At 37.9% G+C, this 13,910-nt stretch overlaps 1 protein-coding gene and 1 pseudogene across 1 annotated transcript in view; both read right to left on the reverse strand.

Annotated features, from left to right (window-relative positions):
• Window positions 1–13,910, reverse strand: part of RPL24 (ribosomal protein L24) — a 371,901-nt gene that overhangs the window by 233,675 nt on the left and 124,316 nt on the right. The window lies entirely within an intron of this gene.
• LOC105879426 (protein SET-like) lies at window positions 8,561–11,188 on the reverse strand (annotated as a pseudogene).

Raw genomic sequence — 13,910 nt, forward strand, 5'->3', positions numbered from 1 at the left:
CACTAACCTATATGAATACTGTTGGAACATTTTTTATGCACATATGTATATGAATATTTACATAACAAAATAATGAAATATGTTTTTTTATATTACTAGAGCACACATTGCATGCATTGTTCTGCAGCTTGCTTTTATTTTTAAAATTTGTATTTTTTGAATAGGTAACATATATACATATTTAAAAACTCAAATGATTAAAAAGAAGGGAAAAGTCTCCTGCCTACTTACTTCTGGGTCGCAAGCATACAGTTTTCCCTGGAGGTAACCAATGTTACCACTTTCTCATGTGGCTGCCCAGAGATACTCTTTGCATATACAAGTCTTTAAACACTTGCTTTTTAAAAACAAAGTGTAGAATAATATACATATTAATTTTTACTTTGCTTTTTTTTTTTTAAGACTTAATATATCTTGGAGGTTTTCCCATATTAGCAGATAAAAACCCTCCTTTTTTTCTTTTAGTGGTTGTAGTAGCATAGTATGTTGTACAGTTGATAGTTATGCATTTCATGGATAGTATGGGTTAGTATTACATTATATTAATTTCCCCTAATTTATTTAACCTGTCACCTCTGATTTAATTTGTTTTCAACATTTCCCTATTTAAAAAAATTATAGCAATATTTAATATTATATAATTTTGTATATAGGTTATTTCACACATATTAGAGGATATTTATAAAACAATTTCCCAGAAATGGCATTTCTGGGTCAAATGTGTGCATTTGTAATTTTTTAAAATTTTTATTTTTTATTATATTTTTTAAGTAACTTTTTAAAAAGACATCTAGAAGTTTTTATTTATTTCAGAATATCATGAGATTACAACCATTTTGGTAACACAGATTGCTTTTATGCATTTGTAATCTTGACAGTGAAGGAATTAAAAATATACACTGTGGCATATTGACTATTTAAGTTAAAGGCACTTGAAAAACAGCAGGTGCAAAAAGATCACTCTGACCTTTATGCTGTTTCTTAAAAGCAAAAGATGAAATTCCCGTGGGAAAGATACAACATTCTTATCCTCAAAGATGGGAAGTTGAGAACAAGGGAATTCTGTACAGATCTGGTTAAAATAACTCTCATCGTTTAAGCCTCCCCCCATAATTTAATTGCTTCTTACAACTTACTATTTTTTGTCTAATTTAGTATATAAGTAACTGACTCTAACTGCTTCTTTGGGTCTTCATTTCCTTATGAGGGCTCCTATGCCAAGTAAAACTTATATAAATAAATTTATATGTTTTTCTTCTGTTAATTGATCTTATGTAAATTTAATTACCAGGCCCAGGAGGGATCCTAAGAGGATGGAGGTGGAGCTTTGCCACCCCTACAACAGATCTTGCCAAACTGCCCCCAAGGAAGGTATGGAGGGGGTGCCAATTACCTCCCTCTAGCAATGCATGAGGGAGACTTGCCTTCCCATGGCAGTACACGGAAATTTGCTTCATCCTTTTTCACACCTTCTTGGTCTTCCACAGAATGGCTGCACTGTAGTTTATTTAAGCACTCTTCTTATTGGTGGACATTTAATTTATTTCCAATTTTTCAGTTGTACATGCAGGGCTGCACTGAACATCTGAATTTCTTGTGCAAATTTGTGAACATGTCTCTAGAAAATACATAAAAGAGGAAATCCAGTTTTAAAAGTTATATGCCCATTATATTTTGATAAATAATGTCAAATTGCTTCATGAATAGGCTGAGGCAAATTCCTGCTCCTCCATCCTCTCATATCTCTCCTTTCCTCCCACCTCTTTTCTTCCTTCCTCCTTTTTTTTTTCCCCCTCTTCATTCTTTCGGCTTTCCTTTGATTCTTTAGAGGTGGTGAGATATTGGAAACTTTTTCTTATTGCTTCAATGGAAGGGTAGAAGTGTTGGTGGAAGTTCATAATTTGTGTCTCCAGCTTCTATGCTAGTCTGCAGTTTCACCTTGGAGCTTCTATAAAAATACAGATATTGGACTGTATCTATATCTCTATCGTCAAGTCCACTGAATTTTCTGGGCATGGTTCAGACTCCTGTGTTCTTAATCTTCTCCTCTTTATATAATACTATGGTTTTTAAAATTTTATTTCAGCATACTATGAGAGTACTATGTTTAGATTACTTGTGTTGTCTGTTTCCCCCCTTCCACCCAAGTCAGAGCTTCAAGTGTGTCCATCTTCCAGACGGTGTGCATCGCACTCATTATGTACCCATCCCCTCCTCCCCACTCCTCCTCCATTATATACCCATCCCTTCCTCCCCGCTCCCATCTGCCTATATATCCAATTAGGTGTTGATCAGTTAATACCAATCTGATGGTGAGTACATGTGGTGCTTATTTTTCCATTCTTGGGATACTTCGCTTAATAGAATGGGTTCCAGCTCTATCCAGGAAAATACAAGAGGTGCTATATCACCACTGTTTCTTATAGCTGAAGAGTACTCCATGGTATACCTATATTACCTTATATTAATCCACTTATGTATTGATGGGCACTTGGGTTGTTTCCACATCTTTGCAATTGTGAATTGTGCTGCTGTAAACATTTGAGTGCAGGTGTCTTTTTTATAGAATGTCTTTTGTTCTTTTGGGTAGATGCCCAGTAATGGGATTGCTGGATCAAATGGTAGATCTGCTTATATCGCTTTAAGGTATCTCCAAATTGCTTTCCACAGAGGTTGAACTGGTTTTCAGTCCCTCCATCAATGTAGGAGTATTCCTATCTCTCTGCATACATGTCAACATTTATTGTTTTGGGACTTTTAAATAAAGGCCATTCTCACTGGAGATAAGTGATAGCTCATTGTGGTTTTGATTTGCATTTCCCTGATGATTAGAGATGAGCATTTTTCCATGTTTGTTGGCTATTATTCTGTTTTCTTTTGGAAAGTTTCTGTTCATGTCCTTTGCCCACTTTTTGATAGGGTTGTTTGATTTCCTTGCTGATTTTCCTGAGTTCTAAATAGATTCTAGTTATCAGCCCTTTATCGGATGTGTAGCTTGTGAAAATTTTCTCCCAATCTGTAGGTTGTCTGTTTGCTCTCATGACAGTTTCTTTGGCTGTGCAGAAGCTTTTTAATTTGATCAGGTACCATTTATTTATTTATTTTGATGCTGTGATTGCCTTTGGGGTCTTCTTCATAAATTCTTTGCCTAGGCGAATGTCTAGGTTTTCCTTTAGAATTCTAACAGTTTCACACCTTAGGTCTGTTACCCAGTGTGAGTTGATTTTTGTGAAAGGTGAAAGGTGTATAACACTATGTTTTAAGCTTTCCAGTACTTATTAAATTATTTCCAGTTTTTATACTATTTTAATTGTGATATAGACCTCTAAGTGAGTTCAAGCTTTTTAAAAAATTAGTAGTATTTAATTTCCCAGGAAATCTCAAAAGTGGGGTTATTGAATCAGTGCACCTGGATATTTTGAAGACTCTATTAATATTTATGTGGTGAATCACATTTATTGATTTATATATGTTGAACCCTCCTTACATTCCTAGGATAAAGCCTACTTGGTTCTGGTGGATTATTATTTTTTTGATGTGATGTTGTATTTGGTTTGCTAGTATTTTAATGAGGATTTTTGCATCTATATTCATAAAGGATATTGGTCTGTAGTTTTCTTTTCTTGTGTATCCTTCCCTGGCTTTGGTATCAAGGTGAGACTGGCTTTGCAAAATGAGTTGGGAGGATTCCTTCCTTCTCAATATTATGAAATCATTTCTGTATTATTGGTAACAGGTCATCTTTGTAGGTTTGATAGAATTTGGCTCTGAATCCATCTGGTTCAGGATTTTTCTTTTCTTTTTTTTTTAGTTAGGAGGTTTTTTATTACTGTTTCAATCTCACTGTTCATTATTGGTCTGTTCAGGAGTTCTATTTCTTCCTGGTTGAGTCTTGGGAGATTGTCTGTTCCAGGAACTCGTCCATTTCCTCTATGTTCTCTGGTTTATGTGAATAGAGACTTAAGGAGTATTCATGGATGATATTTTGTATTTCTGTGGTACCAGTTGTAATGCCACCTTTTAAATTTCTGATTGAGCTTATTTGGGTCCTTTCTCTTCTGTTCCTCATTAATCTAGCAAGTAGTGTGTCAATGTTTATCTTTTCAAAGAACCAACTTTTTTTGTTTGTTTCATTAATCCTTTCTGTTTTGTTAATCCTAATTGTTTTTTGTTTTTGTTGTTGTTGTTTTCTAATTCATTTAGTTCTGTTGTGACCTTCGTTATTTCTTTTTTTGGTCTGGCTTTGGGTTTGGTTTACTCTTCCTTTTCTAGTTCCTTGAGGTATGGCATTAGGTTGTTAATTTGTGATTTTTCTGTCTTTTTGATATAGACATTTAAGGCTGTGAATTTTCCCCCGAGGAATGCTTTATGCTTTTCTGTGTCCCTTAGATTTTGGTAGCTACTAGAATGATTTCTATAAACTATTGTAAGATCCAGAACTTCTATGTATTAACTAAAGAAAACAATAATTTCTCAAAAAGGGAAGGCAGGAATCATAAAAATAGAATATAAATATAATATAATACAATTTAAAACTCAAGATAATTTAAACTGTTTTTCTCATAGTTACTCAATGGCTCTACCTCAGAGTGATACTGTGATTGATGAAACATAATCCAGCAGGCAAAAAGTAATTCTGAATAAACTCAAGTTTTACATTTGTATTTCTTGATCCTGGAAGAGGATACAGCACTCATAGCCAGGTGTCTTCCTGTTCTCTCTCTTTTCCCATCTTCTTCTTTTGCATCCTGTGATGCTTCTCTTCTTCAACTCAGGAAATCCTTTTGTCCCTCATTAATGTTCCCCCTCCCTCATCATTCCTTTCTGATTCTGTATTACAAAAGACAGAGGATGAGCCGGGCGCGGTGGCTCACGTCTGTAATCCTAGCTCTCCCGGAGGCTGAGGCGGGCGGATTGCTCTAGGTCAGGAGTTCAAAACCAGCCTGAGCAAGAGCGAGACCCCGTCTCTACTATAAATAGAAAAAAACTAATTGGCCAACTAATATATATAGAAAAAATTAGCCGGGCCTGGTGGCACATGCCTGTAGTCCCAGCTACTTGGGAGGCTGAGGCAGTAGGATTGCTTGAGCCAGGAGTTTGAGGTTGCTGTGAGCTAGGCTGATGCCACAGCACTCACTCTAGCCTGGGCAACAAAGTGAGACTCTGTCTCAAAAAAAAAAAAAAAAAAAAGACAGAGGATGAGTCTGGCTATGGCAGAGACGTTCTCAGAGGGCAAGGTTGGGGGAAACTAGAACCCCATATTAATGCAAAAGGGCAAGGGAAATGCCGGGAGCATTCCTATTTTAACAACATGTCCCTTTATACCCAGGAGTCTCGTCTCTCTGGCTACCTATCCCAGATCAGCCTAACTGCTGGGGTGAAGCCCAAGGAAGGCAAGATACAAGCTACCTCTTTTCTGTAGTATAATTAAGCTTGTTATAAGTTTATAAAATACAATTCCTGGGAAGGAAAGAATAAACAAACTGCTCATTGTTGTTAACTCAGACACATCAGAGACTTGTCTGATTGCCCAAAGAGAGTTTAACATTCTGGATTAAATGGACAATAACTTTTAATAAAATAATAAACACTGGTGCTATTAGTATTGAATTGTTGTGTTAATACTTTATATAGTGTTATAATTTCTAAGGTTTCTTTCATTACTATGTATCATCGTACTAGAGCCCAGTATCAGTATAATTAGGAGGTCGGTTCAAATGCTAGCATCTTGATTCTAATGAGCTTTTTGAGCGAGCTGTGGCCATGTCATTTTGCCTCTCTGGGCCAAGTTTCCTTACTGTAAGTAAGGAAATTATACAATGCTACCTTAAAGTCCCTCTAAAATTCTGTTATTCTTTATATTTTCAAATGACATAATGGTCAAAGAGCATGACCTGTGGGTTGAGAGTAAGTTATCACAAACTTGTCAGCAGGAAATCCTGTGAACATAGAATGCAGTGAATAAGGGAGTAAAAAGTTCATCTCCTCCCACACCATTGTCTCACAGTAAAACGTACACTTCTTTGTGGGAAAGTTATTCCTCATTTTCTTCCACAAATTCATGACCAGTGCATACCTCAGAGACCTAGTTCAAAGCTCTTCTCAGGAATGCATGCCGTTATTAGCCTCCTTTTGTGCAGCAACTGTTACATAGGGTGACAGAAGGTTTTCTTCCTCCTCTGCTCTGCTATACAAATCCTTATACAACAGAATGTCAAAACTCGTTACTCTGGGGAAGATACAGAATCTGACAGAGTTTAAGTCCCCGGAAAAACTTTGAGTGGATTTGAAATAAAATGCCTCTATATAAAGTGGGACCATGATTTCTTTCTGGGGCTGGTGTGGTCCAATGGCTACAAATATTATGTCAACCCAAATTGAATGGAATAAATGATCTCTTTTTTACAGAGGTGGCACATTAAAACATCCTCATATTATATTTATAATTTTATATTTGGATCCATAAATGGTTAACTGGGTAGGAGCTGTGGTGAAGAGAGGAATGTTGGAGGAGAAACTGCAGAAATTAGTAATGAGGGAAGGATGTAACCCTAAGGTTCATCTCCTCCTTGGAAGAGAAACGTTTTGGTCTTTGGGTATGAGTAGCAAAAGGTTGCTATGAAAGCTGGTACGTGTTTGGTTTGGAATTTGCCCTGGGCCATTCTATGATGTCTCTAGTGCAGCCTTGAAGCTAGGAAATAGAACAGATGGTAAACACCCAGTCAGGTGAGTTCTGGGGGACAAAGAGAAAGGAACAGAGGTAACAGGGCAAATGGGACAGGCAAGATAAGAGCAGAATGATAAGCCACACCTGCCAAGATGACAGAAGAATGGGGAAATAAAAACACAGCCTGTTGGGTGGGACCTACATAGTTTTCAATCAACCAAATAAGTGCTTTTCTCGGAGTGCAGGCTAGATGTTATCTAGTTGGTCAAGTGTCTCTTGCCCCATTTTTACTCTCTGTAGTTCCTTCTCCAATATTCATCTTCACCACAGCTACCCAGTGAGCTTTTTTAACTTTCAACGGAGATTTTTATTCCATCTCTTCATACTTTTTGCCTTTATTTATTTATTCATGAAAAACTCCACATTTATGCATTATCAGTGATGTTCTGCTTACTGCTTACTGTTACAGTCTATGACCTCAAAAAGTTTGCAACCGCATATTAAAACAACCAGAACAAAGAAATTTATGTACAAGTTAAAAGCTGCAGTATTGCAGTGGAGAAAATTGATAATAATTCTTAAAGTTAGAGCTAACAAGTAAGTATAAAAAAGAAAAAATATTTCACTTCCAAAATTCTTTCTAGTTCTTAACAGTGTATAATTTTGCTTGTTCTTTTCTTTCCTTTTCGAGCTCCATGACCTTATTTATTTATTAAGCAACAATTTAATATATGACTTACGATGTTTCAGGCATTACAGGTGCCTACTCATTTACTGTTCATAACAACCCTGTAGGGTAAGTGCCATTATCCCCATTTTATCTATGAGGAAACCATAGCACAGAGACATTAAGTAACTCTCTCAAGTTTACGTAGCTGGTAAATGGCAGAGCTGAGATTCGAACCAGAGATTCCATCTCCAGAGTTTGTGATCTTAACCACTTCACCATGACTTCAATGTAAACAGACATTCGTTCACAGAAAATGATAAAATATTTGAATGATGAACACAATTCTTATCTAATATCCTATTATATAGGAAAAGAGTTTATTTTCTCTTTTTTCATTTGTGTGCATATTTAGCTTAATTGTAACAAAGCAACTTGTACACTTTTAACATGTAAAACTGAGCATCATCTTTCCTTTCCAGTGAAACAAAAAGAAAATTTAAAAATAAACAGGGACAAAATTACAATAGAGAATGTTAATTCCAAATAAGCTCCTGCAGGTTCTGTTGATTCTCCCATTGAGTGGCAGCACTCAAGTCATCATCTGGAAGGAATTTGTTTTGAATGGATTATCTTAAACTGCAAAGATGTCCATGAAACATCCCAATTAAACATGCCAAGAAAGAAGCTATGTTGCTAAAATGCCCACTTAATCCACCTGAACATCTCAAACCCACCCTTTGCAAATCTTCTATAACCCCAGTTTTAAACATTGTTTTTCTTTTTATAAACAAGAGAAAGTATACAGATACATGTTGGTAAATGCTAACTGTTCGTATTCACATAGAGACACAATGTACTCTCCAGCCCAATATAATGAGAAAGGAGGAGAAACACTAGAATACTATGCACCATGACACAGGGGCCTGGTACCCTCCAGCTTCTAGCACAGCAAGGGAGCAGGTTTTACTTTTTTCCCACAGAGCTCAATGATGTTGATTCCATACAGTTTTTGTTGAGATAGGAAAGGATACAAATGAATTTGGAAGAGAAAGGGGGGTAAAGATTCTTATCCTTTTAGATTCTTCTCAAGGTATTTTCCCCCCAAATAAGTTGAGAATCTATACAGGGTGACTGAGCACAAGAGGGGAAAAAAAGACTAGAACTTGCTCCCAGGGACTGGAGAAAATTTTGTAAAAGGAAGGTTGGAATCCATTAGTGTTCTATTAGTCATCTTCTCCTTTATTCTCCTCTCCTTACTCCCCTTCATCATTATCTTCATTTCTTCACCTTCCTCCATCCCCTTCTTCATCAGTCTCTTCCAAACCTTCTTATTTTTCACCATCATCACCTTCTTCTTCTCTCACTCCTTCATTATCCATATTGGGAACCCAATATGGATGCAATGATTTGGCCAAATATCACCTTTGATGACCTCTTCTAACTCATCTGCACCTGCATCAGAATGGTCAGTAAACTGGGTACAAAAGGTCTCTGGTTCCTCAGCTGCCTCTTCTTGATGGCTTTATTCTGCATTTGACTTGCACATTTCATCAAATTCTTTTCAGATTTCCATTTGATTTCAGTAGACTTTGAAGATGGATCACTGCTCTCATTCAGATGAAATTCTTTAGAAAGAACTTTGTTTTTGAAGTAAGGATTTTCATCAGAAGAAAAAACTACTCTGTAACCTGATCTAATATCTTCAAATTCTGTTACAACTCTGATCAAATAACGCAGTTCTCCTCCTTGTCCTCCTCCCCAGGGGGTGCAGACACTTGTGTAAGGTTGACAATGTCATCCCCAAATTTGTCATTTTGGTGATCAATCTGACCTCTTCTGAAAAAAAAAATGGTTGGCACAGTTTGTCATATTTTTACTATACTTTCAAGATCTCCTCCCTGGCTTGTTCATTAAGTTTGTTTATTTCATTATGCTCATCAATACGTTCAATTGCTTTTTGCTGTTCTTTCCCTCCATTCTTTGGCAAGGCCAGAGAGACCTATGTCTCTTTTGGCTTTGGGGCAGGAGATGGTCTTGGTTTCTTCTTTTGAGGTAGGAGCAGAGACTGGCATTTGGGGGTCATCCTGTGAGGAAAGTCCAAGAACCAGACCAAGGGTCTCCTTCCTATCAGGAGGAAGCTCAAAAAATGTTTTTTTCCCTCTCTCTTGTTTTGTGTAAACAATAGCCAATTGCTTCTAAGTAGTTTTTGAACCTATATCATTTTAGTTTTTCATTGTGCGGGAAATGAAAGTACAGGTGAGATGAGGAAACAACTTAGGTGTCCTTTAGGATTTTTTCCAAAGCTTAGACTATTTCTGTGAAGCCAAAAGAGCCTGTTCTTGTGTTCACTTGGGCTAAAGTGACTCCCAGATCCTGTAATTTCAAGGCTGTTCTGGTCTTAAACAACTACTGGTAGGATGCCATTTACACACTCATACTATGCTGGTTGACGGATGGGTATACATGGAAATGTAGGCTTGGTGTCTGCCACACACTCCACCCTTAAATAACTTTCACAATCTAACAGTATGTAGGCAAACACCCAAACAAAGAATTCAGGAAACTGAAAGATCAGGGGCAAAGTTTATGTATGGGCTGGGTTTGGCTAGATGGGTAGAAGACATATGGAACATATCTTATGTATTTCTGCAGATTGTCTTGGACTCATCTGTGTCTAGTATCTTCACCTCTTCCACCCTTTTACTCTGCCTCAGCTGCTGCTGCCGCACCTGACAGAATCTCATGACAGGTCCATGAGGTTCTGCCTGCTATGACTGACCAGCCATATGCCCAGAATCTCTGGCTTCTCCTACCACTTGAGATTTGTATGATATGTCACACTGCTATGCATGGGCTGTAGCTTCCCAAGCAGCTTCCAAAGGATCCAGAACATACAACTTCAAAGTGTGGGAAAATTGACTTTGGCCAAAGAATAACAGGAGGTGAAAGATTTATGCAGTTAAGTACAGTTGTCCCTTAATATCCATGGGGGATTAGTTCCGGGACCTCCCGGCCCTGGCCGAAGATACTTAAATCTGAACATACTCATGTCTCTGACATAAAATGATGTAGTATTTGCAGGTAACCTATGCACATCTTTTTGTATACTTTAAATCATCTCTAGATTACTTGTAATACCTAATATAATGTAAATGCTATGTAAATAGTTGTTATACTGAATTATTTAGGGAATAATGACAAGGGAAAAAAAGTCTGTATATGTTCAGTACAGACTCAAATTAAAAAAATATATATATATATCTTCCATACATGGTTCATTGAATCCATGGATGCAGAACCCATGGATACAGAGGGCTGACTGTATTCTGTCCGTTTATTCCTCTGATGGACTTATCTGAAACAGTTTCTTTGACCAGCCTGTCTAGAGACATAGTGGGTCGCTGAGCAGGTGACCCCAAGAGAGTGGCTAAGACTCTTCAAGCTCTTTGTGAAGTCAGGCCATTTTTTTTTTTTTTTTGGAATTGATATGAACAAATTTATTTATTTATTTATTTAACCAGTAACACAGTTGTTTATTATCATTATCAAGTATTATGTACCGTACATAATTTTTTGGTCTTAAACAAAATCTATTAAACTTGTAAGTATAGTAATCAAGTGATCTAAAACATACCAGTATTATTTACAAACAATAAATTTCTTTCAACTCACGGACATAAGATCCTTATGACAGGTCTCCTGGAATATTGCAAACACTTCAAGTGACAATCACTCTTAGATTATTTTATACTTGACACTAAAACACACTGGGAATTTTATTTACTTTGAGGCCTGAGCTCTTATTTATCTTCCCAGTGTTGGTTACCCACCTGAGGGAACGTATTCGCCATTTCAGGTCTTGGGGGTCAGAGTCCTTGGCTTTCCACGAAGCGTATTTCCTGGGCATTTTCAGCCATAGCACAAGATTAGATACAGTCTGTCTCTGTTGCTTCACTGGGTTCTGCATTCTCCTATTATTCTTGTTGAACTTTTAACCCCACTCTGTAGTTGTGCTAATGACATCCCATTGGATGTCATCATGCATTCCTTTCGTGCTTCTGTCAGGGTATGAGGCCCCGCCCCGTAGTCATTCAGGTGACAGGAGTGAAAATACATGGAGGCGCTACTGGGGATAGAGGTCACATCTGATATGCACTGTCTCACATGGCTTGCTGTCTTTCCCTGTCTCCTTTGCTTTTCCCTTCACTCTTGTTGCCATGGGAATCACACTTCTCAAAATAAAGTAATACCCTGTAATAAAGTAATCTTTGCCTCAGCTTTTGCTTTCTAAAAGTCTTGGAGTGAGACAGAAAAGAGGATCTGGGCTGAGAACATTTATGCTGGAAAGTAGCCAGGGTCAAGTTTTGGAGGGCCACACTCAGGGGCATGGCCATTCTTTGGAGGCCTTTGAGCAGGGGAGTGACATGATGGAAGCTGGGACTGAGCAAGGTAGATCAGGTTGGAGTAGAATATTGGAGTGCTGTGAGGTGGGGAGAACTGTGGGCAGAAAGACTAGCTGTTATTTAAAAAATGTGAGGGTGAGTGCAGGACCAAGCTATAGAAATTAAATGGTAGATGAAGAATCTTAGGATGGCTTTAACCATCTTAGTAAAATAGGAAGCAAGGTAACTCACTGGAGCTTAGTAAGAGGAAGGTCAAATTGGAGGGATGAGGGGAGGAGAATTTCAGTGCACCTTTCTGAGTGTCCGTGGTCCACATGGGTCACAGTGCTTCTTGCTGGGCCTGGCTGTGTGTCTCTCAATCTCCTGCTCTCCCTCTGTATGCTCCTAGGGCACCCGCCAATTTCTCATTTTGTGATTAGTTTATTTACCATAAACAAATTGTCAAAGGACTGATCAGATATTTACGTGGTCTATCCCATTTGAATTTTGTTAATTAAATGTTGTTAATTTTGTAAATTAGTTTGTTAAGAAATTAAACTTAGTTTGTTAATTTTTGTTAGTTACAACTACTATCACAGAACCTGTTATGTACAGCACTTTTAATGAAAAAACAAATAAGCTCTGTGGCTGTATAACAATTGACTTTTTCTTCTGGTCATGAAGCCAGAGTAACCTCAGGATAGTCATTTAGTCATACCTTTTGTCTAGATCTTGCTGTTTATAAGAAGACCAAAGCGGGCTGAGAAAGCTGTGTATTTATTCTGGATCTAAAGCATAAAAGCATGCACTCAGTTGAATTTTAAAAACATTCTCAGTCACATTTTAAAATATCTTTGAATAATTTTTGAATTTTTGAGTAATTTATACACTGGCCAGTTATTGAATGCTTGGATTTATGCTAAAGTTCCCTGCATTTAAGACTATTTGCTTTTCTAGAGGAGAGAATAATTAATATTCTAAAACATAACCTGAATGCATTTTATATGCTGAGATAGATAGGCAGAAGTAAACTATAAACAAGTGGAGATTAGTATATTCACACAGCCTCTGAGTTAAGAAAAATTTAAGGAATCCCTTAAGTTAAAAAAAAGCCCACAAAAAATCAGAAACATGAGAATGGGTGCCACAAGGAAAAAGGTAATTTGTCGTATATGCTGTGGTTTCCAGAGGCTTAGAAGTTGTCTGGCTAGTGACTCAGGTAAGAGTCTGTTTTTGACTGAACTAGTTAGTCCTTCCATGTCAGCACGGGTGCCAAGGTGGGTCCTTTCTTGAGAGGTGGTGTTCCCATAGCGGGGCCCCATTTGTCGTGGGCATGGAAGAGGTGATGCTGACGCTTCTGAGAGCATAGCCTTTCCTTGGAGCCCCTACAGCTGCTCTTGCAGAGATCAAACCTGCTTCAGAGATGAGTGTTTCCACAGCTTTTTGGCTGTGTTTATTGGTGAAGAGTCAACCGCTTGTCATCGGTAATAACCAGTCTCAGTTTCGTCATGGGAAAATGTGAGCCGGGAGCAGCATTTAGAAATCAGTCAAAGGCTTGTGGGAGTCTGACCAGTGTCACTGCTGGAAGGCTGAGCGGGGTTGTGGGAGTTTCAGAAATGGGGAGAACATCACATTTTGGGGTGATGGACAGTGGGCCAAAAGAAAAAAATATAAATATAAATCCTCAGCAAGGATGCATGAAGTACAAGGAACGTACTGAGGAAAGTGGAACAAGACACAGAGACTTTTATTTGTTTAATTTTTAACTCCTGCACATAGGAGAAAGTGTGTGCTACGAATTGGCTCCGTTAACTATACCAGGATGCCTATGCCAGAAGCTCTGAGCACTGCTTAAAATATTGCCCCAAGGTGGTCACGGAGTCTCTCGAGGTTAACCTTCCTTTCAGTTACTTTCAATGTCTTCACACATCACCTTATCCCCGTCCCTGAACTGCTTGTCACTCCCACCTTGCTTAGGCCCACGGAATTTGGCTTTGGTCTATTTATTGTGGTTCTGACCTGGAAAGTTCTTAAGATGCTTCCTGTAATAACCGTTTCTCGGCATCATGAATCTCATTCATGGGCTACACATTTCCTGTACCTCAGCTGCCTTTGTTCCAGGACATGGATGTCCAGTGTCTATTGCTCCATTGGGACTGTTGGGAAAGCCTTTTTCCTATTAAAAATACAT

The sequence above is a fragment of the Microcebus murinus genome, chromosome 1 (genome assembly GCF_040939455.1).
Source record: "Microcebus murinus isolate Inina chromosome 1, M.murinus_Inina_mat1.0, whole genome shotgun sequence".
NCBI lineage: Eukaryota > Metazoa > Chordata > Mammalia > Primates > Cheirogaleidae > Microcebus > Microcebus murinus.